This window comes from Lissotriton vulgaris, chromosome 8 (assembly GCF_964263255.1).
Source record: "Lissotriton vulgaris chromosome 8, aLisVul1.2, whole genome shotgun sequence".
Lineage (NCBI taxonomy): Eukaryota > Metazoa > Chordata > Amphibia > Caudata > Salamandridae > Lissotriton > Lissotriton vulgaris.
The window spans coordinates 1,532,287,820-1,532,311,557 of NC_141696.1; the positions used below are offsets into that span (position 1 = coordinate 1,532,287,820).

The following is a 23,738-nucleotide window of genomic DNA, read 5'->3' on the forward strand; positions in this document are numbered from 1 at the left end:
ATAGGTGGAAGAAAGTTTAAAAGGAGGACAGAAAGCAAAGTCTATGTTGAATTGATCATTTTGTAGATCAGTTGATAAAAATGTTGATAGAGAAAAAAGTACTACAGATGATTCCAAGACCTATTTTGTTAGAAGCAAGGAACCTCTCAACTGTGCCGAAACCCGGGATTGAACCAGGGACCTTTAGATCTTCAGTCTAACGCTCTCCCAACTGAGCTATTTCGGCCTTCTGATAGCTGGGGTCTTCATACTTTAATTTGAACCATTTAACAAAATAGATGCAGGACCTGGATTTTTAACCTCATATGGTAGAGATATGTTTTAAGGAGTCCTGTATCATTCCGCAATTAACTGGTGCAATGGGCAAATAGCAGTTTGGGGATCCAGGTTAGGTAGTTGTTTTTTTAACTCTGAATGGACTAGCACTATATTACCCAGATATATTTGGCATGAGTAGGTAAGCAATGTCATCTGACTACTGACATCTGTATTCAAGGGGAGGTGGAAGGTAATGCAGACAAGAGTTTACTTTACAAAAAAGCATGAAATGGGAAATATTCATTGTCAAACCTGAAGGTAAGAGAGGTGGAAGCAAGTTTAGAAGGAGGACATAAAGCAAAGTCTATGTTAAATTGATTGTGTTGTAGATCAGTTGGAAAAAATTTGATGAATAGAGAAAAAGTACTACAGCTGATTCCAAGACCTATTTTTTTAGAAGCAAGGAACCTCTCAACTGTGCCGAAACCCGGGATTGAACCAGGGACCTTTAGATCTTCAGTCTAACGCTCTCCCAACTGAGCTATTTCGGCCTGCTTATAGCTGTGGTCTTCATACTTTAATTTAAACCATTTAACAAAATAGATGCAGGACCTGGATTTTTAACCTCATATGGTAGAGATATGTTTTAAGGAGTCCTGTATCATTCCGCAATTAACTGGTGCAATGGGTAAATAACATTTTTTGGATCCAGGTTAGGTAGTTGTTTTTTTAACTCTGAATGGACTAGCACTATATTACCCAGATATATTTGGCATGAGTAGGTAAGCAATGTCATCTGACTACTGACATCTGTGTTCAAGGGGAGGTGGAAGGTAATGCAGACAAGAGTTTACTTTACAAAAAAGCATGAAATGGGAAATATTCATTGTCAAACCTGAAGGTAAGAGAGGTGGAAGCAAGTTTAGAAGGAGGACATAAAGCAAAGTCTATGTTAAATTGATTGTGTTGTAGATCAGTTGGAAAAAATTTGATGAATAGAGAAAAAGTAATACAGCTGATTCCAAGACCTATTTTGTTAGAAGCAAGGAACCTCTCAACTGTGCCGAAACCCGGGATTGAACCAGGGACCTTTAGATCTTCAGTCTAACGCTCTCCCAACTGAGCTATTTCGGCCTGCTTATAGCTGTGGTCTTCATACTTTAATTTAAACCATTTAACAAAATAGATGCAGGACCTGGATTTTTAACCTCATATGGTAGAGATATGTTTTAAGGAGTCCAGTATCATTCCCCAGTTAACTGGTGCAATGGGTAAATAGCATTTTTGGGATCCAGGTTAGGTAGTTGTTTTTTTAACTCTGAATGGACTAGCACTATATTACCCAGATATATTTGGCATGAGTAGGTAAGCAATGTCATCTGACTACTGACATCTGTGTTCAAGGGGAAGTGGAATGTGATGCAGACAAGAGTTTACTTTACAAAAAAAGACGAAATGGAAAACATTCATAGTCAAACCTGAAGGCAAGATAGGTGGAAGAAAGTTTAAAAGGAGGACAGAAAGCAAAGTCTATGTTGAATTGATCATTTTGTAGATCAGTTGATAAAAATGTTGATAGAGAAAAAAGTACTACAGCTAATTCCAAGACCTATATTGTTAGAAGCAAGGAACCTCTCAACTGTGCCGAAACCCGGGATTGAACCAGGGACCTTTAGTCTAACGCTCTCCCAGCTTAGCTATTTTGGCCTGCTTATAGCTGTGGTCTTCATACTTTAATCTAAACCATTTAACAAAATAGATGCAGGACCTGGATTTTTAACCTCATATGGTGAGATATGTTTTAAGGAGTCCTGTATCATTCCGCAATTAACTGGTGCAATGGGTAAATAGCATTTTTGGGATCCAGGTTAGGTAGTTGTTTTTTTAACTCTGAATGGACTAGCACTATATTACCCAGATATATTTGGCATGAGTAGGTAAGCAATGTCATCTGACTACTGACATCTGTGTTCAAGGGGAAGTGGAAGGTAATGCAGACAAGAGTTTACTTTACAAAAAAGCATGAAATGGGAAATATTCATTGTCAAACCTGAAGGTAAGAGAGGTGGAAGCAAGTTTAGAAGGAGGACATAAATCAAAGTCTATGTTAAATTGATTGTGTTGTAGATCAGTTGGAAAAAATTTGATGAATAGAGAAAAAGTACTACAGCTGATTCCAAGACCTTTTTTGTTAGAAGCAAGGAACCTCTCAACTGTGCCAAAACCCGGGATTGAATCAGGGACCTTTAGATCTTCAGTCTAACGCTCTCCCAACTGAGCTATTTCGGCCTGCTTATAGCTGTGGTCTTCATACTTTAATTTAAACCATTTAACAAAATAGATGCAGGACCTGGACTTTTTAACCTCATATGGTAGAGATATGTTTTAAGGAGTCCTGTATCATTCCCCAGTTAACTGGTGCAATGGGTAAATAGCATTTTTGGGATCCAGGTTAGGTAGTTGTTTTTTTAACTCGAAATGGACTAGCACTATATTACCTAGATATATTTGGCAGGAGTAGGTAAGCAATGTCATCTGACTACTGACATCTGTGTTCAAGGGGAAGTGGAATGTGATGCAGACAAGAGTTTACTTTACAAAAAAGGACGAAATGGGAAACATTCATTGTCAAACCTGAAGGCAAGATAGGTGGAAGAAAGTTTAAAAGGAGGACAGAAAGCAAAGTCTATGTTGAATTGATCATTTTGTAGATCAGTTGATAAAAATGTTGATAGAGAAAAAAGTACCACAGCTGATTCCAAGACCTATTTTGTTAGAAGCAAGGAACCTCTCAACTGTGCCGAAACCCGGGATTGAACCAGGGACCTTTAGATCTTCAGACTAACGCTCTACCAACTGAGCTATTGCGGCCTGCTTATATCTGTGGTATTCATACTTTAATTTAAACCATTTAACAAAATAGATGCAGGACCTGGATTTTTAACCTCATATGGTAGAGATATGTTTTAAGGAGTCCTGTATCATTCCGCAATTAACTGGTGCAATGGGCAAATAGCAGTTTTGGGATCCAGGTTAGGTAGTTGTTTTTTTAACTCTGAATGGACTAGCACTATATTACCCAGATATATTTGGCATGAGTAGGTAAGCAATGTCATCTGACTACTGACATCTGTATTCAAGGGGAGGTGGAAGGTAATGCAGACAAGAGTTTACTTTACAAAAAAGCATGAAATGGGAAATATTCATTGTCAAACCTGAAGGTAAGAGAGGTGGAAGCAAGTTTAGAAGGAGGACATAAAGCAAAGTCTATGTTAAATTGATTGTGTTGTAGATCAGTTGGAAAAAATTTGATGAATAGAGAAAAAGTACTACAGCTGATTCCAAGACCTATTTTGTTAGAAGCAAGGCACCTCTCAACTGTGCCGAAACCCCGGATTGAACCAGGGACCTTTAGATCTTCAGTCTAACGCTCTGCCAACTGAGCTATTTCGGCCTGCTTATAGCTGTGGTCTTCATACTTTAATTTAAACCATTTAACAAAATAGATGCAGGACCTGGATTTTTAACCTCATATGGTAGAGATATGTTTTAAGGAGTCTTGTATCATTCCGCAATTAACTGGTGCAATGGGTAAATAACATTTTTTGGATCCAGGTTAGGTAGTTGTTTTTTTAACTCTGAATGGACTAGCACTATATTACCCAGATATATTTGGCATGAGTAGGTAAGCAATGTCATCTGACTACTGACATCTGTGTTCAAGGGGAAGTGGAATGTGATGCAGACAAGAGTTTACTTTACAAAAAAGGACGAAATGGGAAACATTCATTGTCAAACCTGAAGGCAAGATAGGTGGAAGAAAGTTTAAAAGGAGGACAGAAAGCAAAGTCTAGGTTGAATTGATCATTTTGTAGATCAGTTGATAAAAATGTTGATAGAGAAAAAAGTACTACAGCTGATTCCAAGACCTATTTTGTTAGAAGCAAGGAACCTCTCAACTGTGCCGAAACCCGGGATGGAACCAGGGACCTTTAGATCTTCAGTCTAACGCTCTCCCAACTGAGCTATTGCGGCCTGCTTATAGCTGTGGTCTTCATACTTTAATTTAAACTATTTAACAAAATAGATGCAGGACCTGGATTTTTAACCTCATATGGTAGAGATATGTTTTAAGGAGTCCTGTATCATTCCGCAATTAACTGGTGCAATGGGCAAATAGCAGTTTTGGGATCCAGGTTAGGTAGTTGTTTTTTTAACTCTGAATGGACTAGCACTATATTACCCAGATATATTTGGCATGAGTAGGTAAGCAATGTCATCTGACTACTGACATCTGTATTCAAGGGGAGGTGGAAGGTAATGCAGACAAGAGTTTACTTTACAAAAAAGCATGAAATGGGAAATATTCATTGTCAAACCTGAAGGTAAGAGAGGTGGAAGCAAGTTTAGAAGGAGGACATAAAGCAAAGTCTATGTTAAATTGATTGTGTTGTTGATCAGTTGGAAAAAATTTGATGAATAGAGAAAAAGTACTACAGCTGATTCCAAGACCTATTTTGTTAGAAGCAAGGAACCTCTCAACTGTGCCGAAACCCGGGATTGAACCAGGGACCTTTAGATCTTCAGTCTAACGCTCTCCCAACTGAGCTATTTCGGCTTGCTTATAGCTGTGGTCTTCATACTTTAATTTAAACCATTTAACAAAATAGATGCAGGACCTGGATTTTTAACCTCATATGGTAGAGATATGTTTTAAGGAGTCCTGTATCATTCCCCAGTTAACTGGTGCAATGGGTAAATAGCATTTTTGGGATCCAGGTTAGGTAGTTGTTTTTTTAACTCTGAATGGACTAGCACTATATTACCCAGATATATTTGGCATGAGTAGGTAAGCAATGTCATCTGACTACTGACATCTGTGTTCAAGGGGAAGTGGAATGTGATGCAGACAAGAGTTTACTTTACAAAAAAGGACGAAATGGAAAACATTCATAGTCAAACCTGAAGGCAAGATAGGTGGAAGAAAGTTTAAAAGGAGGACAGAAAGCAAAGTCTATGTTGAATTGATCATTTTGTAGATCAGTTGATAAAAATGTTGATAGAGAAAAAAGTACTACAGATGATTCCAAGACCTATTTTGTTAGAAGCAAGGAACCTCTCAACTGTGCCGAAACCCGGGATTGAACCAGGGACCTTTAGATCTCCAGTCTAACGCTCTCCCAACTTAGCTGTTTCGGCCTGCTTATAGCTGTGGTCTTCATACTTTAATTTAAACGATTTAACAAAATAGATGCAGGACCTGGATTTTTAACCTCATATGGTGAGATATGTTTTAAGGAGTCCTGTATCATTCCGCAATTAACTGGTGCAATGGGTAAATAGCATTTTTGGGATCCAGGTTAGGTAGTTGTTTTTTTAACTCTGAATGGACTAGCACTATATTACCCAGATATATTTGGCATGAGTAGGTAAGCAATGTCATCTGACTACTGACATCTGTGTTCAAGGGGAAGTGGAAGGTAATGCAGACAAGAGTTTACTTTACAAAAAAGCATGAAATGGGAAATATTCATTGTCAAACCTGAAGGTAAGAGAGGTGGAAGCAAGTTTAGAAGGAGGATATAAAGCAAAGTCTATGTTAAATTGATTGTGTTGTAGATCAGTTGGAAAAAATTTGATGAATAGAGAAAAAGTACTACAGCTGATTCCAAGACCTATTTTGTTACAAGCAAGGAACCTCTCAACTGTGCCGAAACCCAGGATTGAACCAGGGACCTTTAGATCTTCAGTCTAACGCTCTCCCAACTGAGCTATTTTGGCCTTCTGATACCTGGGGTCTTCATACTTTAATTTGAACCATTTAACAAAATAGATGCAGGACCTGGATTTTTAAGCTCATATGGTAGAGATATGTTTTAAGGAGTCCTGTATCATTCCCCAGTTAACTGGTGCAATGGGTAAATAGCATTTTTGGGATCCAGGTTAGGTAGTTGTTTTTTTAACTCTGAAGGGACTAGCACTATATTACCTAGATATATTTGGCATGAGTAGGTAAGCAATGTCATCTGACTACTGACATCTGTGTTCAAGGGGAAGTGGAATGTGATGCAGACAAGAGTTTACTTTACAAAAAAGGACGAAATGGGAAACATTCATTGTCAAACCTGAAGGCAAGATAGGTGGAAGAAAGTTTAAAAGGAGGACAGAAACCAAAGTCTATGTTGAATTGATCATTTTGTAGATCAGTTGATAAAAATGTTGATAGAGAAAAAGTACTACAGCTGATTCCAAGACCTATTTTGTTAGAAGCAAGGAACCTCTCAACTGTGCCGAAACCCGGGATTGAACCAGGGACCTTTAGATCTTCAGTCTAACACTCTCCCAACTGAGCTATTGCGGCCTGCTTGTAGCTGTGGTCTTCATACTTTAATTTAAACCATTTAACAAAATAGATGCAGGACCTGGATTTTTAACCTCATATGGTAGAGATATGTTTTAAGGAGTCCTGTATCATTCCGCAATTAACTGGTGCAATGGGCAAATAGCAGTTTTGGGATCCAGGTTAGGTAGTTGTTTTTTTAACTCTGAATGGACTAGCACTATATTACCCAGATATATTTGGCATGAGTAGGTAAGCAATGTCATCTGACTACTGACATCTGTATTCAAGGGGAGGTGGAAGGTAATGCAGACAAGAGTTTACTTTACAAAAAAGCATGAAATGGGAAATATTCATTGTCAAACCTGAAGGTAAGAGAGGTGGAAGCAAGTTTAGAAGGAGGACATAAAGCAAAGTCTATGTTAAATTGATTGTGTTGTAGATCAGTTGGAAAAAATTTGATGAATAGAGAAAAAGTACTACAGCTGATTCCAAGACCTATTTTGTTAGAAGCAAGGAACCTCTCAACTGTGCCGAAACCCGGGATTGAACCAGGGACCTTTAGATCTTCAGTCTAACGCTCTCCCAACTGAGCTATTTCGGCCTGCTTATAGCTGTGGTCTTCATACTTTAATTTAAACCATTTAACAAAATAGATGCAGGACCTGGATTTTTAACCTCATATGGTAGAGATATGTTTTAAGGAGTCCTGTATCATTCCGCAATTAACTGGTGCAATGGGTAAATAACATTTTTTGGATCCAGGTTAGGTAGTTGTTTTTTTAACTCTGAATGGACTAGCACTATATTACCCAGATATATTTGGCATGAGTAGGTAAGCAATGTCATCTGACTACTGACATCTGTGTTCAAGGGGAGGTGGAAGGTAATGCAGACAAGAGTTTACTTTACAAAAAAGCATGAAATGGGAAATATTCATTGTCAAACCTGAAGGTAAGAGAGGTGGAAGCAAGTTTAGAAGGAGGACATAAAGCAAAGTCTATGTTAAATTGATTGTGTTGTAGATCAGTTGGAAAAAATTTGATGAATAGAGAAAAAGTAATACAGCTGATTCCAAGACCTATTTTGTTAGAAGCAAGGAACCTCTCAACTGTGCCGAAACCCGGGATTGAACCAGGGACCTTTAGATCTTCAGTCTAACGCTCTCCCAACTGAGCTATTTCGGCCTGCTTATAGCTGTGGTCTTCATACTTTAATTTAAACCATTTAACAAAATAGATGCAGGACCTGGATTTTTAACCTCATATGGTAGAGATATGTTTTAAGGAGTCCTGTATCATTCCCCAGTTAACTGGTGCAATGGGTAAATAGCATTTTTGGGATCCAGGTTAGGTAGTTGTTTTTTTAACTCTGAATGGACTAGCACTATATTACCCAGATATATTTGGCATGAGTAGGTAAGCAATGTCATCTGACTACTGACATCTGTGTTCAAGGGGAAGTGGAATGTGATGCAGACAAGAGTTTACTTTACAAAAAAAGACGAAATGGAAAACATTCATAGTCAAACCTGAAGGCAAGATAGGTGGAAGAAAGTTTAAAAGGAGGACAGAAAGCAAAGTCTATGTTGAATTGATCATTTTGTAGATCAGTTGATAAAAATGTTGATAGAGAAAAAAGTACTACAGCTAATTCCAAGACCTATATTGTTAGAAGCAAGGAACCTCTCAACTGTGCCGAAAGCCGGGATTGAACCAGGGACCTTTAGTCTAACGCTCTCCCAGCTTAGCTATTTTGGCCTGCTTATAGCTGTGGTCTTCATACTTTAATTTAAACCATTTAACAAAATAGATGCAGGACCTGGATTTTTAACCTCATATGGTGAGATATGTTTTAAGGAGTCCTGTATCATTCCGCAATTAACTGGTGCAATGGGTAAATAGCATTTTTGGGATCCAGGTTAGGTAGTTGTTTTTTTAACTCTGAATGGACTAGCACTATATTACCCAGATATATTTGGCATGAGTAGGTAAGCAATGTCATCTGACTACTGACATCTGTGTTCAAGGGGAAGTGGAAGGTAATGCAGACAAGAGTTTACTTTACAAAAAAGCATGAAATGGGAAATATTCATTGTCAAACCTGAAGGTAAGAGAGGTGGAAGCAAGTTTAGAAGGAGGACATAAATCAAAGTCTATGTTAAATTGATTGTGTTGTAGATCAGTTGGAAAAAATTTGATGAATAGAGAAAAAGTACTACAGCTGATTCCAAGACCTATTTTGTTAGAAGCAAGGAACCTCTCAACTGTGCCAAAACCCGGGATTGAATCAGGGACCTTTAGATCTTCAGTCTAACGCTCTCCCAACTGAGCTATTTCGGCCTGCTTATAGCTGTGGTCTTCATACTTTAATTTAAACCATTTAACAAAATAGATGCAGGACCTGGACTTTTTAACCTCATATGGTAGAGATATGTTTTAAGGAGTCCTGTATCATTCCCCAGTTAACTGGTGCAATGGGTAAATAGCATTTTTGGGATCCAGGTTAGGTAGTTGTTTTTTTAACTCGAAATGGACTAGCACTATATTACCTAGATATATTTGGCAGGAGTAGGTAAGCAATGTCATCTGACTACTGACATCTGTGTTCAAGGGGAAGTGGAATGTGATGCAGACAAGAGTTTACTTTACAAAAAAGGACGAAATGGGAAACATTCATTGTCAAACCTGAAGGCAAGATAGGTGGAAGAAAGTTTAAAAGGAGGACAGAAAGCAAAGTCTATGTTGAATTGATCATTTTGTAGATCAGTTGATAAAAATGTTGATAGAGAAAAAAGTACCACAGCTGATTCCAAGACCTATTTTGTTAGAAGCAAGGAACCTCTCAACTGTGCCGAAACCCGGGATTGAACCAGGGACCTTTAGATCTTCAGACTAACGCTCTACCAACTGAGCTATTGCGGCCTGCTTATAGCTGTGGTCTTCATACTTTAATTTAAACCATTTAACAAAATAGATGCAGGACCTGGATTTTTAACCTCATATGGTAGAGATATGTTTTAAGGAGTCCTGTATCATTCCGCAATTAACTGGTGCAATGGGCAAATAGCAGTTTTGGGATCCAGGTTAGGTAGTTGTTTTTTTAACTCTGAATGGACTAGCACTATATTACCCAGATATATTTGGCATGAGTAGGTAAGCAATGTCATCTGACTACTGACATCTGTATTCAAGGGGAGGTGGAAGGTAATGCAGACAAGAGTTTACTTTACAAAAAAGCATGAAATGGGAAATATTCATTGTCAAACCTGAAGGTAAGAGAGGTGGAAGCAAGTTTAGAAGGAGGACATAAAGCAAAGTCTATGTTAAATTGATTGTGTTGTAGATCAGTTGGAAAAAATTTGATGAATAGAGAAAAAGTACTACAGCTGATTCCAAGACCTATTTTGTTAGAAGCAAGGCACCTCTCAACTGTGCCGACACCCAGGATTGAACCAGGGACCTTTAGATCTTCAGTCTAACGCTCTCCCAACTGAGCTATTTCGGCCTGCTTATAGCTGTGGTCTTCATACTTTAATTTAAACCATTTAACAAAATAGATGCAGGACCTGGATTTTTAACCTCATATGGTAGAGATATGTTTTAAGGAGTCCTGTATCATTCCGCAATTAACTGGTGCAATGGGTAAATAACATTTTTTGGATCCAGGTTAGGTAGTTGTTTTTTTAACTCTGAATGGACTAGCACTATATTACCCAGATATATTTGGCATGAGTAGGTAAGCAATGTCATCTGACTACTGACATCTGTGTTCAAGGGGAAGTGGAATGTGATGCAGACAAGAGTTTACTTTACAAAAAAGGACGAAATGGGAAACATTCATTGTCAAACCTGAAGGCAAGATAGGTGGAAGAAAGTTTAAAAGGAGGACAGAAAGCAAAGTCTAGGTTGAATTGATCATTTTGTAGATCAGTTGATAAAAATGTTGATAGAGAAAAAAGTACTACAGCTGATTCCAAGACCTATTTTGTTAGAAGCAAGGAACCTCTCAACTGTGCCGAAACCCGGGATGGAACCAGGGACCTTTAGATCTTCAGTCTAACGCTCTCCCAACTGAGCTATTGCGGCCTGCTTATAGCTGTGGTCTTCATATTTTAATTTAAACTATTTAACAAAATAGATGCAGGACCTGGATTTTTAACCTCATATGGTAGAGATATGTTTTAAGGAGTCCTGTATCATTCCGCAATTAACTGGTGCAATGGGCAAATAGCAGTTTTGGGATCCAGGTTAGGTAGTTGTTTTTTTAACTCTGAATGGACTAGCACTATATTACCCAGATATATTTGGCATGAGTAGGTAAGCAATGTCATCTGACTACTGACATCTGTATTCAAGGGGAGGTGGAAGGTAATGCAGACAAGAGTTTACTTTACAAAAAAGCATGAAATGGGAAATATTCATTGTCAAACCTGAAGGTAAGAGAGGTGGAAGCAAGTTTAGAAGGAGGACATAAAGCAAAGTCTATGTTAAATTGATTGTGTTGTAGATCAGTTGGAAAAAATTTGATGAATAGAGAAAAAGTACTACAGCTGATTCCAAGACCTATTTTGTTAGAAGCAAGGAACCTCTCAACTGTGCCGAAACCCGGGATTGAACCAGGGACCTTTAGATCCTCAGTCTAACGCTCTCCCAACTGAGCTATTTCGGCCTGCTTATAGCTGTGGTCTTCATACTTTAATTTAAACCATTTAACAAAATAGATGCAGGACCTGGATTTTTAACCTCATATGGTAGAGATATGTTTTAAGGAGTCCTGTATCATTCCGCAATTAACTGGTACAATGGGTAAATAGCATTTTTTGGATCCAGGTTAAGTAGTTGTTTTTTTAACTCTGAATGGACTAGCACTATATTACCCAGATATATTTGGCATGAGTAGGTAAGCAATGTCATCTGACTACTGACATCTGTGTTCAAGGGGAAGTGGAAGGTAATGCAGACAAGAGTTTACTTTACAAAAAAGCATGAAATGGGAAATATTCATTGTCAAACCTGAAGGTAAGAGAGGTGGAAGCAAGTTTAGAAGGAGTACATAAAGCAAAGTCTATGTTAAATTGATTGTGTTGTAGATCAGTTGGAAAAAATTTGATGAATAGAGAAAAAGTACTACAGTTGATTCCAAGACCTATTTTGTTATAAGCAAGGAACCTCTCAACTGTGCCAAAACCCGGGATTGAACCAGGGACCTTTAGATCTTCAGTCTAACGCTCTCCCAACTGAGCTATTTCGGCCTTCTGATAGCTGGAGTCTTCATACTTTAATTTGAACCATTTAACAAAATAGATGCAGGACCTGGATTTTTAACCTCATATGGTAGAGATATGTTTTAAGGAGTCCTGTATCATTCCCCAGTTAACTGGTGCAATGGGTAAATAGCATTTTTGGGATCCAGGTTAGGTAGTTGTTTTTTTAACTCTGAATGGACTAGCACTATATTACCCAGATATATTTGGCATGAGTAGGTAAGCAATGTCATCTGACTACTGACATCTGTGTTCAAGGGGAAGTGGAATGTGAGGCAGACAAGAGTTTACTTTACAAAAAAGGACGAAATGGAAAACATTCATAGTCAAACCTGAAGGCAAGATAGGTGGAAGAAAGTTTAAAAGGAGGACAGAAAGCAAAGTCTATGTTGAATTGATCATTTTGTAGATCAGTTGATAAAAATGTTAATAGAGAAAAAAGTACTACAGCTGATTCCAAGACCTATTTTGTTAGAAGCAAGGAACCTCTCAACTGTGCAGAAACCCGGGATTGAACCAGGGACCTTTAGATCTTCAGTCTAACGCTCTCCCAACTGAGCTATTTCGGCCTTCTGATAGCAGGGGTCTTCATACTTTAATTTGAACCATTTAACAAAATAGATGCAGGACCTGGATTTTTAACCTCATATGGTAGAGATATGTTTTAAGGAGTCCTGTATCATTCCCCAGTTAACTGGTGCAATGGGTAAATAGCATTTTTGGGATCCAGGTTAGGTAGTTGTTTTTTTAACTCTGAATGGACTAGCACTATATTACCCAGATATATTTGGCATGAGTAGGTAAGCAATGTCATCTGACTACTGACATCTGTGTTCAAGGGGAAGTGGAATGTGATGCAGACAAGAGTTTACTTTACAAAAAAGGACGAAATGGGAAACATTCATTGTCAAACCTGAAGGCAAGATAGGTGGAAGAAAGTTTAAAAGGAGGACAGAAAGCAAAGTCTATGTTGAATTGATCATTTTGTAGATCAGTTGATAAAAATGTTGATAGAGAAAAAAGTACTACAGCTGATTCCAAGACCTATATTGTTAGAAGCAAGGAACCTCTCAACTGTGCCGAAACCCGGGATTGAACCAGGGACCTTTAGATCTTCAGTCTAACGCTCTCCCAACTGAGCTATTTCGGCCTTCTGATAGCTGGGGTCTTCATAATTTAATTTGAACCATTTAACAAAATAGATGCAGGACCTGGATTTTTAACCTCATATGGTAGAGATATGTTTTAAGGAGTCCTGTATCATTCCCCAGTTAACTGGTGCAATGGGTAAATAGCATTTTTGGGATCCATGTTAGGTAGTTGTTTTTTTAACTCTGAATGGACTAGCACTATATTACCCAGATATATTTGGCATGAGTAGGTAAGCAATGTCATCTGACTACTGACATCTGTGTTCAAGGGGAAGTGGAATGTGATGCAGACAAGAGTTTACTTTACAAAAAAGGACGAAATGGAAAACATTCATAGTCAAACCTGAAGGCAAGATAGGTGGAAGAAAGTTTAAAAGGAGGACAGAAAGCAAAGTCTATGTTGAATTGATCATTTTGTAGATCAGTTGATAAAAATGTTGATTGAGAAAAAAGTACTACAGCTGATTCCAAGATCTATTTTGTTAGAAGCAAGGAACCTCTCAACTGTGCCGAAACCCGGGATTGAACCAGGGACCTTTAGATCTTCAGTCTAACGCTCTCCCAACTTAGCTATTTCGGCCTGCTTATAGCTGTGGTCTTCATACTTTAATTTAAACCATTTAACAAAATAGATGCAGGACCTGGATTTTTAACCTCATATGGTGAGATATGTTTTAAGGAGTCCTGTATCATTCCGCAATTAACTGGTGCAATGGGTAAATAGCATTTTTGGGATCCAGATATATTTGGCATGAGTAGGTAAGCAATGTCATCTGACTACTGACATCTGTATTCAAGGGGAGGTGGAAGGTAATGCAGACAAGAGTTTACTTTACAAAAAAGCATGAAATGGGAAATATTCATTGTCAAACCTGAAGGTAAGAGAGGTGGAAGCAAGTTTAGAAGGAGGACATAAAGCAAAGTCTATGTTAAATTGATTGTGTTGTAGATCAGTTGGAAAAAATTTGATGAATAGAGAAAAAGTACTACAGCTGATTCCAAGACCTATTTTGTTAGAAGCAAGGAACCTCTCAACTGTGCCGAAACCCGGGATTGAACCAGGGACCTTTAGATCTTCAGTCTAACGCTCTCCCAACTGAGCTATTTCGGCCTGCTTATACCCGTGGTCTTCATACTTTAATTTAAACCATTTAACAAAATAGATGCAGGACCTGGATTTTTAACCTCATATGGTAGAGATATGTTTTAAGGAGTCCTGTATCATTCCGCAATTAACTGGTGCAATGGGTAAATAGCATTTTTTGGATTCAGGTTAGGTAGTTGTTTTTTTAACTCTGAATGGACTAGCACTATATTACCCAGATATATTTGGCATGAGTAGGTAAGCAATGTCATCTGACTACTGAAATGAAATGAAATGAAAATGTGACTTGTAGAGCGCTGCAGCTGCCCTGAGGCGTCCAGGCGCTAAAACAGAAGAAGCACTCTTAAGGTTACTTTTAGGCATTGAATAGCAGGGTTTTTAGCTGTTTCCGGAACGTAGTCAGGTTGGGGTTGTTCCTCAGCTGCAGAGGGAGGGAGTTCCAGAGTTTGGAAACATTATACGAGAAGGAGCGTCCTCCTGCTCTGGCTCTGCGTATTCTGGGGATTTCGGCCAAAAATGCTGTTGAAGAGCGAAGAGATTTGTTGGGCCTGTAGGGAGAAATCAGGGGGCGATTGATGTCTGGGCCCGTTTCCCAGAATGTCTGGTGGGCGATACAGAGTGATTTAAATTTTACTCGGTCCCTGACAGGTAACCAGTGCAGGGTCTTTAAACCGGTTCTTACTGAAGTCCTCCGGGAGATTCCCAGCAGCGCTCTGGCAGCACAATTCTGGGTGCGTTGGAGCTTCTGTAGGGTATAGTCTGGTGCTCCCAAATAAAGGGCGTTATTGAAGTCCAAACGAGATTGGATGAGGCCCTGTATAATTATCTGTTTGGCCTCAGAACAGAGGAGGGGAAGGACTTTCTTAATCACCCTAAGGAGGCCAAAGCAGGTAGCTGAGATCTTAGTGGCCTGTGTGTTAAGGCTCAGAGACTTGTCGAGCCAGACGCCCAAGCTTTTAATGTTGTCTCTGGGGGGTGGGGCCATTCCCATGCTTGATGGCCAGATCAGTTCTATGGAGGCGGGGGAGGCTGGGCCCAGGATCATCAGCTCAGTTTTATCGTCGTTTAGCTTTAGGCATGAGCTCATCATCCACTTCTTTACATCCTCCAAACAGGCCGCTAGGTCTGGTGGCGACTGGAGGCCGCTCTTCTCAGCAAGGGAGACCACCAGCTGGGTGTCGTCCGCATAGGAGATGATCTTGACACCATGCGGACGAACTACCTCAGCCAGTGGCTTCATGTATGCGTTGAAGAGCGTAGGACTTAAAGAGGAGCCCTGGGGAACTCCGCATCCCAGGGGGCGAGTTGATGAGCGGGATGTGCCGTCGAAGACCTGAAAGGTTCTGTCAGATAAAAAAGAGTTGAACCATGTCAGGGCGTCTCCGGTCACTCCTAAGTCGGCAAGGCGGGTTAGCAAGATTTTGTGATGTACCGTGTCAAATGCGGCACTTAGGTCGAGGAGGATCACTGCCACTGATCCTCCTCGATCCAGGAGCCGTCTTGCCTCCTCAGTCACTGCCAATAAAGCGGTCTCTGTCCCATGTTTGGTACGAAAACCTGTTTGGGAGGAGTCGAGGAGGTGGTTTTCCTCAAAAAATGTTGTCAGAGTGGTATTGACATGTTTCTCCAGAATTTTCGAAGCCCAGGGGAGTAACGAGATCGGGCGATAATTACTGGGGTTGGCCGGGTCAAGGGAAGGTTTCTTCAATAGAGCCCGTACCATAGCGTGCTTCCATGTTGAAGGGACCGTCCTACTGGTTATAGAGGAGTTCATGAGATCCAGGAGCGTAGGGAAAATAGCAACGCTGGCAAGATTTAGTGAGCCTGGGGGGGCAGGGTCACACGGGGAGCCGGATTTTATTTGTTGTGCCAGTTTCTTTACGGTTTCCAATGTTATAAGGGGGAGAGACTCCAACCACTTGGTCGGATTTACTGTCAAGTGCGGGTTTTGACCAGGGGAATCAGTGGATGGATTAGGGAAGGAGAGATAAATTTTATTAATTTTTTGGAAGAAGAATTCCGCCAGATCATTGCACTTGGTCGGTGAGTTATTGTTGTCTGTGACCGGAGATGGGGGTTTGATCAGGGAGTTGACTATGCGAAAAATTTCTTTAGATTTGGATTTTGCCATGGTGATTTTAAAATTGTAGAAGGCAGCTTGCGAGGATTTAATTGCAAGCTTATAGTTCCTGATCATTTCCCTATAGGTGGCTTTTTCTTCGGGATTGTATGAAGTGCGCCACTTTCTCTCCTGTCTTTTACAAAGACATCTGTGTTCAAGGGGAAGTGGAAGGTAATGCAGACAAGAGTTTACTTTACAAAAAAGCATGAAATGGGAAATATTCATTGTCAAACCTGAAGGTAAGAGAGGTGGAAGCAAGTTTAGAAGGAGGACATAAAGCAAAGTCTATGTTAAATTGATTGTGTTGTAGATCAGTTGGAAAAAATTTGATGAATAGAGAAAAAGAACTACAGCTGATCCCAAGACCTATTTTGTTAGAAGCAAGGAACCTCTCAACTGTGCCGAAACCCGGGATTCAACCAGGGACCTTTAGATCTTCAGTCTAACGCTCGGCCAACTGAGCTATTTCGGCCTTCTGATAGCTGGGGTCTTCATACTTTAATTTGAACCATTTAACAAAATAGATGCAGGACCTGGATTTTTAACCTCATATGGTAGAGATATGTTTTAAGGAGTCCTGTATCATTCCCCAGTTAACTGGTGCAATGGGTAAATAGCATTTTTGGGATCCAGGTTAGGTAGTTGTTTTTTTAACTCTGAATGGACTAGCACTATATTACCCAGATATATTTGGCATGAGTAGGTAAGCAATGTCATCTGACTACTGACATCTGTGTTCAAGGGGAAGTGGAATGTGATGCAGACAAGAGTTTACTTTACAAAAAAGGACGAAATGGAAAACATTCATAGTCAAACCTGAAGGCAAGATAGGTGGAAGAAAGTTTAAAAGGAGGACAGAAAGCAAAGTCTATGTTGAATTGATCATTTTGTAGATCAGTTGATAAAAATGTTGATAGAGAAAAAAGTACTACAGCTGATTCCAAGACCTATTTTGTTAGAAGCAAGGAACCTCTCAACTGTGCCGAAACCCGGGATTGAACCAGGGACCTTTAGATCTTCAGTCTAACGCTCTCCCAGCTTAGCTATTTTGGCCTGCTTATAGCTGTGGTCTTCATACTTTAATTTAAACCATTTAACAAAATAGATGCAGGACCTGGATTTTTAACCTCATATGGTGAGATATGTTTTAAGGAGTCCTGTATCATTCCGCAATTAACTGGTGCAATGGGTAAATAGCATTTTTGGGATCCAGGTTAGGTAGTTGTTTTTTTAACTCTGAATGGACTAGCACTATATTACCCAGATATATTTGGCATGAGTAGGTAAGCAATGTCATCTGACTACTGACATCTGTGTTCAAGGGGAAGTGGAAGGTAATGCAGACAAGAGTTTACTTTACAAAAAAGCATGAAATGGGAAATATTCATTGTCAAACCTGAAGGTAAGAGAGGTGGAAGCAAGTTTAGAAGGAGGACATAAAGCAAAGTCTATGTTAAATTGATTGTGTTGTAGATCAGTTGGAAAAAATTTGATGAATAGAGAAAAAGTACTACAGCTGATTCCAAGACCTATTTTGTTAGAAGCAAGGAACCTCTCAACTCTGCCGAAACCCAGGATTGAACCAGGGACCTTTAGATCTTCAGTCTAACGCTCTCACAGCTGAGCTATTTCGGCCTGCTTATAGCTGGGGTCTTCATACTTTAATTTAAACCATTTAACAAAATAGATGCAGGACCTGGATTTTTAACCTCATATGGTAGAGATATGTTTTAAGGAGGCCTGTATCATTCCCCAGTTAACTGGTGCAATGGGTAAATAGCATTTTTGGGATCCAGGTTAGGTAGTTGTTTTTTTTAACTCTGAATGGACTAGCACTATATTACCTAGATATATTTGGCATGAGTAGGTAAGCAATGTCATCTGACTACTGACATCTGTGTTCAAGGGGAAGTGGAATGTGATGCAGACAAGAGTTTACTTTACAAAAAAGGACGAAATGGGAAACATTCATTGTCAAACCTGAAGGCAAGATAGGTGGAAGAAAGTTTAAAAGGAGGACAGAAAGCAAAGTCTATGTTGAATTGATCATTTTGTAGATCAGTTGATAAAAATGTTGATAGAGAAAAAAGTACTACAGCTGATTCCAAGACCTATTTTGTTAGAAGCAAGGAACCTCTCAACTGTGCCGAAACCCGGGATTGAACCAGGGACCTTTAGATCTTCAGTCTAACGCTCTCCCAACTGAGCTATTTCGGCCTGCTTATAGCTGTGGTCTTCATACTTTAATTTAAACCATTTAACAAAATAGATGCAGGACCTGGATTTTTAACCTCATATGGTAGAGATATGTTTTAAGGAGTCCTGTATCATTCCGCAATTAACTGGTGCAATGGGAAAATAGCATTTTTTGGATCCAGGTTAGGTAGTTGTTTTTTTAACTCTGAATGGACTAGCACTATATTACCCAGATATATTTGGCATGAGTAGGTAAGCAATGTCATCTGACTACTGACATCTGTGTTCAAGGGGAAGTGGAAGGTAATGCAGACAAGAGTTTACTTTACAAAAAAGCATGAAATGGGAAATATTCATTGTCAAACCTGAAGGTAAGAGAGGTGGAAGCAAGTTTAGAAGGAGGACATAAAGCAAAGTCTATGTTAAATTGATTGTGTTGTAGATCAGTTGGAAAAAATTTGATGAATAGAGAAAAAGAACTACAGCTGATCCCAAGACCTATTTTGTTAGAAGCAAGGAACCTCTCAACTGCGCCGAAACCAGGGATTGAACCAGGGACCTTTAGATCTTCAGTCTAACGCTCGGCCAACTGAGCTAGTTCGGCCTTCTGATAGCTGGGGTCTTCATACTTTAATTTGAACCATTTAACAAAATAGATGCAGGACCTGGATTTTTAACCTCATATGGTAGAGATATGTTTTAAGGAGTCCTGTATCATTCCCCAGTTAACTGGTGCAATGGGTAAATAGCATTTTTGGGATCCAGATTAGGTAGTTGTTTTTTTAACTCTGAATGGACTAGCACTATATTACCTAGATATATTTGGCATGAGTAGGTAAGCAATGTCATCTGACTACTGACATCTGTGTTCAAGGGGAAGTGGAATGTGATGCAGACAAGAGTTTACTTTACAAAAAAGGACGAAATGGGAAACATTCATTGTCAAACCTGAAGGCAAGATAGGTGGAAGAAAGTTTAAAAGGAGGACAGAAAGCAAAGTCTATGTTGAATTGATCATTTTGTAGATCAGTTGATAAAAATGTTGATAGAGAAAAAAGTACTACAGCTGATTCCAAGACCTATTTTGTTAGAAGCAAGGAACCTCTCAACAGTGCCGAAACCCGGGATTGAACCAGGGACCTTTAGATCTTCAGTCTAACGCTCTCCCAACCGAGCTATTTCGGCCTTCTGATAGCTGGGGTCTTCATACTTTAATTTGAACCATTTAACAAAATAGATGCAGGACCTGGATTTTTAACCTCATATGGTAGAGATATGTTTTAAGGAGTCCTGTATCATTCCCCAGTTAACTGGTGCAATGGGTAAATAGCATTTTTGGGATCCATGTTAGGTAGTTGTTTTTTTAACTCTGAATGGACTAGCACTATATTACCCAGATATATTTGGCATGAGTAGGTAAGCAATGTCATCTGACTACTGACATCTGTGTTCAAGGGGAAGTGGAATGTGATGCAGACAAGAGTTTACTTTACAAAAAAGGACGAAATGGAAAACATTCATAGTCAAACCTGAAGGCAAGATAGGTGGAAGAAAGTTTAAAAGGAGGACAGAAATCAAAGTCTATATTGAATTGATCATTTTGTAGATCAGTTGATAAAAATGTTGATTGAGAAAAAAGTACAACAGCTGATTCCAAGATCTATTTTGTTAGAAGCAAGGAACCTCTCAACTGTGCCGAAACCCGGGATTGAACCAGGGACCTTTAGATCTTCAGTCTAACGCTCTCCCAACTTAGCTATTTCGGCCTGCTTATAGCTGTGGTCTTCATACTTTAATTTAAACCATTTAACAAAATAGATGCAGGACCTGGATTTTTAACCTCATATGGTGAGATATGTTTTAAGGAGTCCTGTATCATTCCGCAATTAACTGGTGCAATGGGTAAATAGCATTTTTGGGATCCAGATATATTTGGCATGAGTAGGTAAGCAATGTCATCTGACTACTGACATCTGTATTCAAGGGGAGGTGGAAGGTAATGCAGACAAGAGTTTACTTTACAAAAAAGCATGAAATGGGAAATATTCATTGTCAAACCTGAAGGTAAGAGAGGTGGAAGCAAGTTTAGAAGGAGGACATAAAGCAAAGTCTATGTTAAATTGATTGTGTTGTAGATCAGTTGGAAAAAATTTGATGAATAGAGAAAAAGTACTACAGCTGATTCCAAGACCTATTTTGTTAGAAGCAAGGAACCTCTCAACGGTGCCGAAACCCAGGATTGAACCAGGGACCTTTAGATCTTCAGTCTAACGCTCTCCCAACTGAGCTATTTCGGCCTGCTTATACCTGTGGTCTTCATGCTTTAATTTAAACCATTTAACAAAATAGATGCAGGACCTGGATTTTTAACCTCATATGGTAGAGATATGTTTTAAGGAGTCCTGTATCATTCCGCAATTAACTGGTGCAATGGGTAAATAGCATTTTTTGGATCCAGGTTAGGTAGTTGTTTTTTTAACTCTGAATGGACTAGCACTATATTACCCAGATATATTTGGCATGAGTAGGTAAGCAATGTCATCTGACTACTGACATCTGTGTTCAAGGGGAAGTGGAAGGTAATGCAGACAAGAGTTTACTTTACAAAAAAGCATGAAATGGGAAATATTCATTGTCAAACCTGAAGGTAAGAGAGGTGGAAGCAAGTTTAGAAGGAGGACATAAAGCAAAGTCTATGTTAAATTGATTGTGTTGTAGATCAGTTGGAAAAAATTTGATGAATAGAGAAAAAGAACTACAGCTGATCCCAAGACCTATTTTGTTAGAAGCAAGGAACCTCTCAACTGTGCCGAAACCCGGGATTCAACCAGGGACCTTTAGATCTTCAGTCTAACGCTCGGCCAACTGAGCTATTTCGGCCTTCTGATAGCTGGGGTCTTCATACTTTAATTTGAACCATTTAACAAAATAGATGCAGGACCTGGATTTTTAACCTCATATGGTAGAGATATGTTTTAAGGAGTCCTGTATCATTCCCCAGTTAACTGGTGCAATGGGTAAATAGCATTTTTGGGATCCAGGTTAGGTAGTTGTTTTTTTAACTCTGAATGGACTAGCACTATATTACCCAGATATATTTGGCATGAGTAGGTAAGCAATGTCATCTGACTACTGACATCTGTGTTCAAGGGGAAGTGGAATGTGATGCAGACAAGAGTTTACTTTACAAAAAAGGACAAAATGGAAAACATTCATAGTCAAACCTGAAGGCAAGATAGGTGGAAGAAAGTTTAAAAGGAGGACAGAAAGCAAAGTCTATGTTGAATTGATCATTTTGTAGATCAGTTGATAAAAATGTTGATAGAGAAAAAAGTACTACAGCTGATTCCAAGACCTATTTTGTTAGAAGCAAGGAACCTCTCGACTGTGCCGAAACCCGGGATTGAACCAGGGACCTTTAGATCTTCAGTCTAACGCTCTCCCAGCTTAGCTATTTTGGCCTGCTTATAGCTGTGGTCTTCATACTTTAATTTAAACCATTTAACAAAATAGATGCAGGACCTGGATTTTTAACCTCATATGGTGAGATATGTTTTAAGGAGTCCTGTATCATTCCGCAATTAACTGGTGCAATGGGTAAATAGCATTTTTGGGATCCAGGTTAGGTAGTTGTTTTTTTAACTCTGAATGGACTAGCACTATATTACCCAGATATATTTGGCATGAGTAGGTAAGCAATGTCATCTGACTACTGACATCTGTGTTCAAGGGGAAGTGGAAGGTAATGCAGACAAGAGTTTACTTTACAAAAAAGCATGAAATGGGAAATATTCATTGTCAAACCTGAAGGTAAGAGAGGTGGAAGCAAGTTTAGAAGGAGGACATAAATCAAAGTCTATGTTAAATTGATTGTGTTGTAGATCAGTTGGAAAAAATTTGATGAATAGAGAAAAAGTACTACAGCTGATTCCAAGACCTATTTTGTTAGAAGCAAGGAACCTCTCAACTGTGCCGAAACCCGGGATTGAATCAGGGACCTTTAGAGCTTCAGTCTAACGCTCTCCCAACTGAGCTATTTCGGCCTGCTTATAGCTGTGGTCTTCATACTTTAATTTAAACCATTTAACAAAATAGATGCAGGACCTGGATTTTTATCCTCATATGGTAGAGATATGTTTTAAGGAGTCCTGTATCATTCCGCAATTAACTGGTGCAATGGGTAAATAGCATTTTTTGGATCCAGTTTAGGTAGTTGTTTTTTTAACTCTGAATGGACTAGCACTATATTACCCAGATATATTTGGCATGAGTAGGTAAGCAATGTCATCTGACTACTGACATCTGTGTTCAAGGGGAAGTGGAAGGTAATGCAGACAAGAGTTTACTTTACAAAAAAGCATGAAATGGGAAATATTCATTGTCAAACCTGAAGGTAAGAGAGGTGGAAGCAAGTTTAGAAGGAGGACATAAAGCAAAGTCTATGTTAAATTGATTGTGTTGTAGATCAGTTGGAAAAAATTTGATGAATAGAGAAAAAGAACTACAGCTGATCCCAAGACCTATTTTGTTAGAAGCAAGGAACCTCTCAACTGTGCCGAAACCCGGGATTGAACCAGGGACCTTTAGATCTTCAGTCTAACGCTCGCCCAACTGAGCTATTTCGGCCTGCTTATAGCTGTGGTCTTCATACTTTAATTTAAACCATTTAACAAAATAGATGCAGGACCTGGATTTTTAACCTCATATGGTAGAGATATGTTTTAAGGAGTCCTGTATCATTCCCCAGTTAACTGGTGCAATGGGTAAATAGCATTTTTGGGATCCAGGTTAGGTAGTTGTTTTTTTAACTCTGAATGGACTAGCACTATATTACCCAGATATATTTGGCATGAGTAGGTAAGCAATGTCATCTGACTACTGACATCTGTGTTCAAGGGGAAGTGGAATGTGATGCAGACAAGAGTTTACTTTACAAAAAAGGACGAAATGGAAAACATTCATAGTCAAACCTGAAGGCAAGATAGGTGGAAGAAAGTTTAAAAGGAGGACAGAAAGCAAAGTCTATGTTGAATTGATCATTTTGTAGATCAGTTGATAAAAATGTTGATAGAGAAAAAAGTACTACAGCTGATTCCAAGACCTATATTGTTAGAAGCAAGGAACCTCTCAACTGTGCCGAAACCCAGGATTGAACCAGGGACCTTTAGATCTTCAGTCTAACGCTCTCCCAACTGCGCTATTTCGGCCTTCTGATAGCTGGGGTCTTCATACTTTAATTTGAACCATTTAACAAAATAGATTCAGGGCCTGGATTTTTAACCTCATATGGTGAGATATGT

General features: G+C 39.1%; 12 non-coding genes across 12 annotated transcripts; all 12 read right to left on the reverse strand.

Moving 5' to 3' along the window:
- Positions 1–153: 153 nt before the first annotated feature.
- On the reverse strand, positions 154–226 carry TRNAF-GAA (transfer RNA phenylalanine (anticodon GAA)). The gene has a single exon. It is a non-coding gene; the product is annotated as a tRNA-Phe (tRNA).
- A 510-nt stretch (positions 227–736) lies between these two features.
- Positions 737–809, reverse strand: TRNAF-GAA (transfer RNA phenylalanine (anticodon GAA)). The gene has a single exon. It is a non-coding gene; the product is annotated as a tRNA-Phe (tRNA).
- A 510-nt stretch (positions 810–1,319) lies between these two features.
- TRNAF-GAA (transfer RNA phenylalanine (anticodon GAA)) lies at positions 1,320–1,392 on the reverse strand. The gene has a single exon. It is a non-coding gene; the product is annotated as a tRNA-Phe (tRNA).
- A 3,411-nt stretch (positions 1,393–4,803) lies between these two features.
- TRNAF-GAA (transfer RNA phenylalanine (anticodon GAA)) lies at positions 4,804–4,876 on the reverse strand. The gene has a single exon. It is a non-coding gene; the product is annotated as a tRNA-Phe (tRNA).
- Positions 4,877–5,384: 508 nt separating this feature from the next.
- Positions 5,385–5,457, reverse strand: TRNAS-GGA (transfer RNA serine (anticodon GGA)). The gene has a single exon. It is a non-coding gene; the product is annotated as a tRNA-Ser (tRNA).
- Positions 5,458–7,129: 1,672 nt separating this feature from the next.
- TRNAF-GAA (transfer RNA phenylalanine (anticodon GAA)) lies at positions 7,130–7,202 on the reverse strand. Its single transcript has one exon. It is a non-coding gene; the product is annotated as a tRNA-Phe (tRNA).
- Positions 7,203–7,712: 510 nt separating this feature from the next.
- On the reverse strand, positions 7,713–7,785 carry TRNAF-GAA (transfer RNA phenylalanine (anticodon GAA)). Its single transcript has one exon. It is a non-coding gene; the product is annotated as a tRNA-Phe (tRNA).
- A 3,411-nt stretch (positions 7,786–11,196) lies between these two features.
- Positions 11,197–11,269, reverse strand: TRNAL-GAG (transfer RNA leucine (anticodon GAG)). The gene has a single exon. It is a non-coding gene; the product is annotated as a tRNA-Leu (tRNA).
- A 510-nt stretch (positions 11,270–11,779) lies between these two features.
- TRNAF-GAA (transfer RNA phenylalanine (anticodon GAA)) lies at positions 11,780–11,852 on the reverse strand. Its single transcript has one exon. It is a non-coding gene; the product is annotated as a tRNA-Phe (tRNA).
- A 1,089-nt stretch (positions 11,853–12,941) lies between these two features.
- Positions 12,942–13,014, reverse strand: TRNAF-GAA (transfer RNA phenylalanine (anticodon GAA)). The gene has a single exon. It is a non-coding gene; the product is annotated as a tRNA-Phe (tRNA).
- Positions 13,015–14,053: 1,039 nt separating this feature from the next.
- TRNAF-GAA (transfer RNA phenylalanine (anticodon GAA)) lies at positions 14,054–14,126 on the reverse strand. The gene has a single exon. It is a non-coding gene; the product is annotated as a tRNA-Phe (tRNA).
- Positions 14,127–18,386: 4,260 nt separating this feature from the next.
- TRNAF-GAA (transfer RNA phenylalanine (anticodon GAA)) lies at positions 18,387–18,459 on the reverse strand. Its single transcript has one exon. It is a non-coding gene; the product is annotated as a tRNA-Phe (tRNA).
- Positions 18,460–23,738: the final 5,279 nt, after the last annotated feature.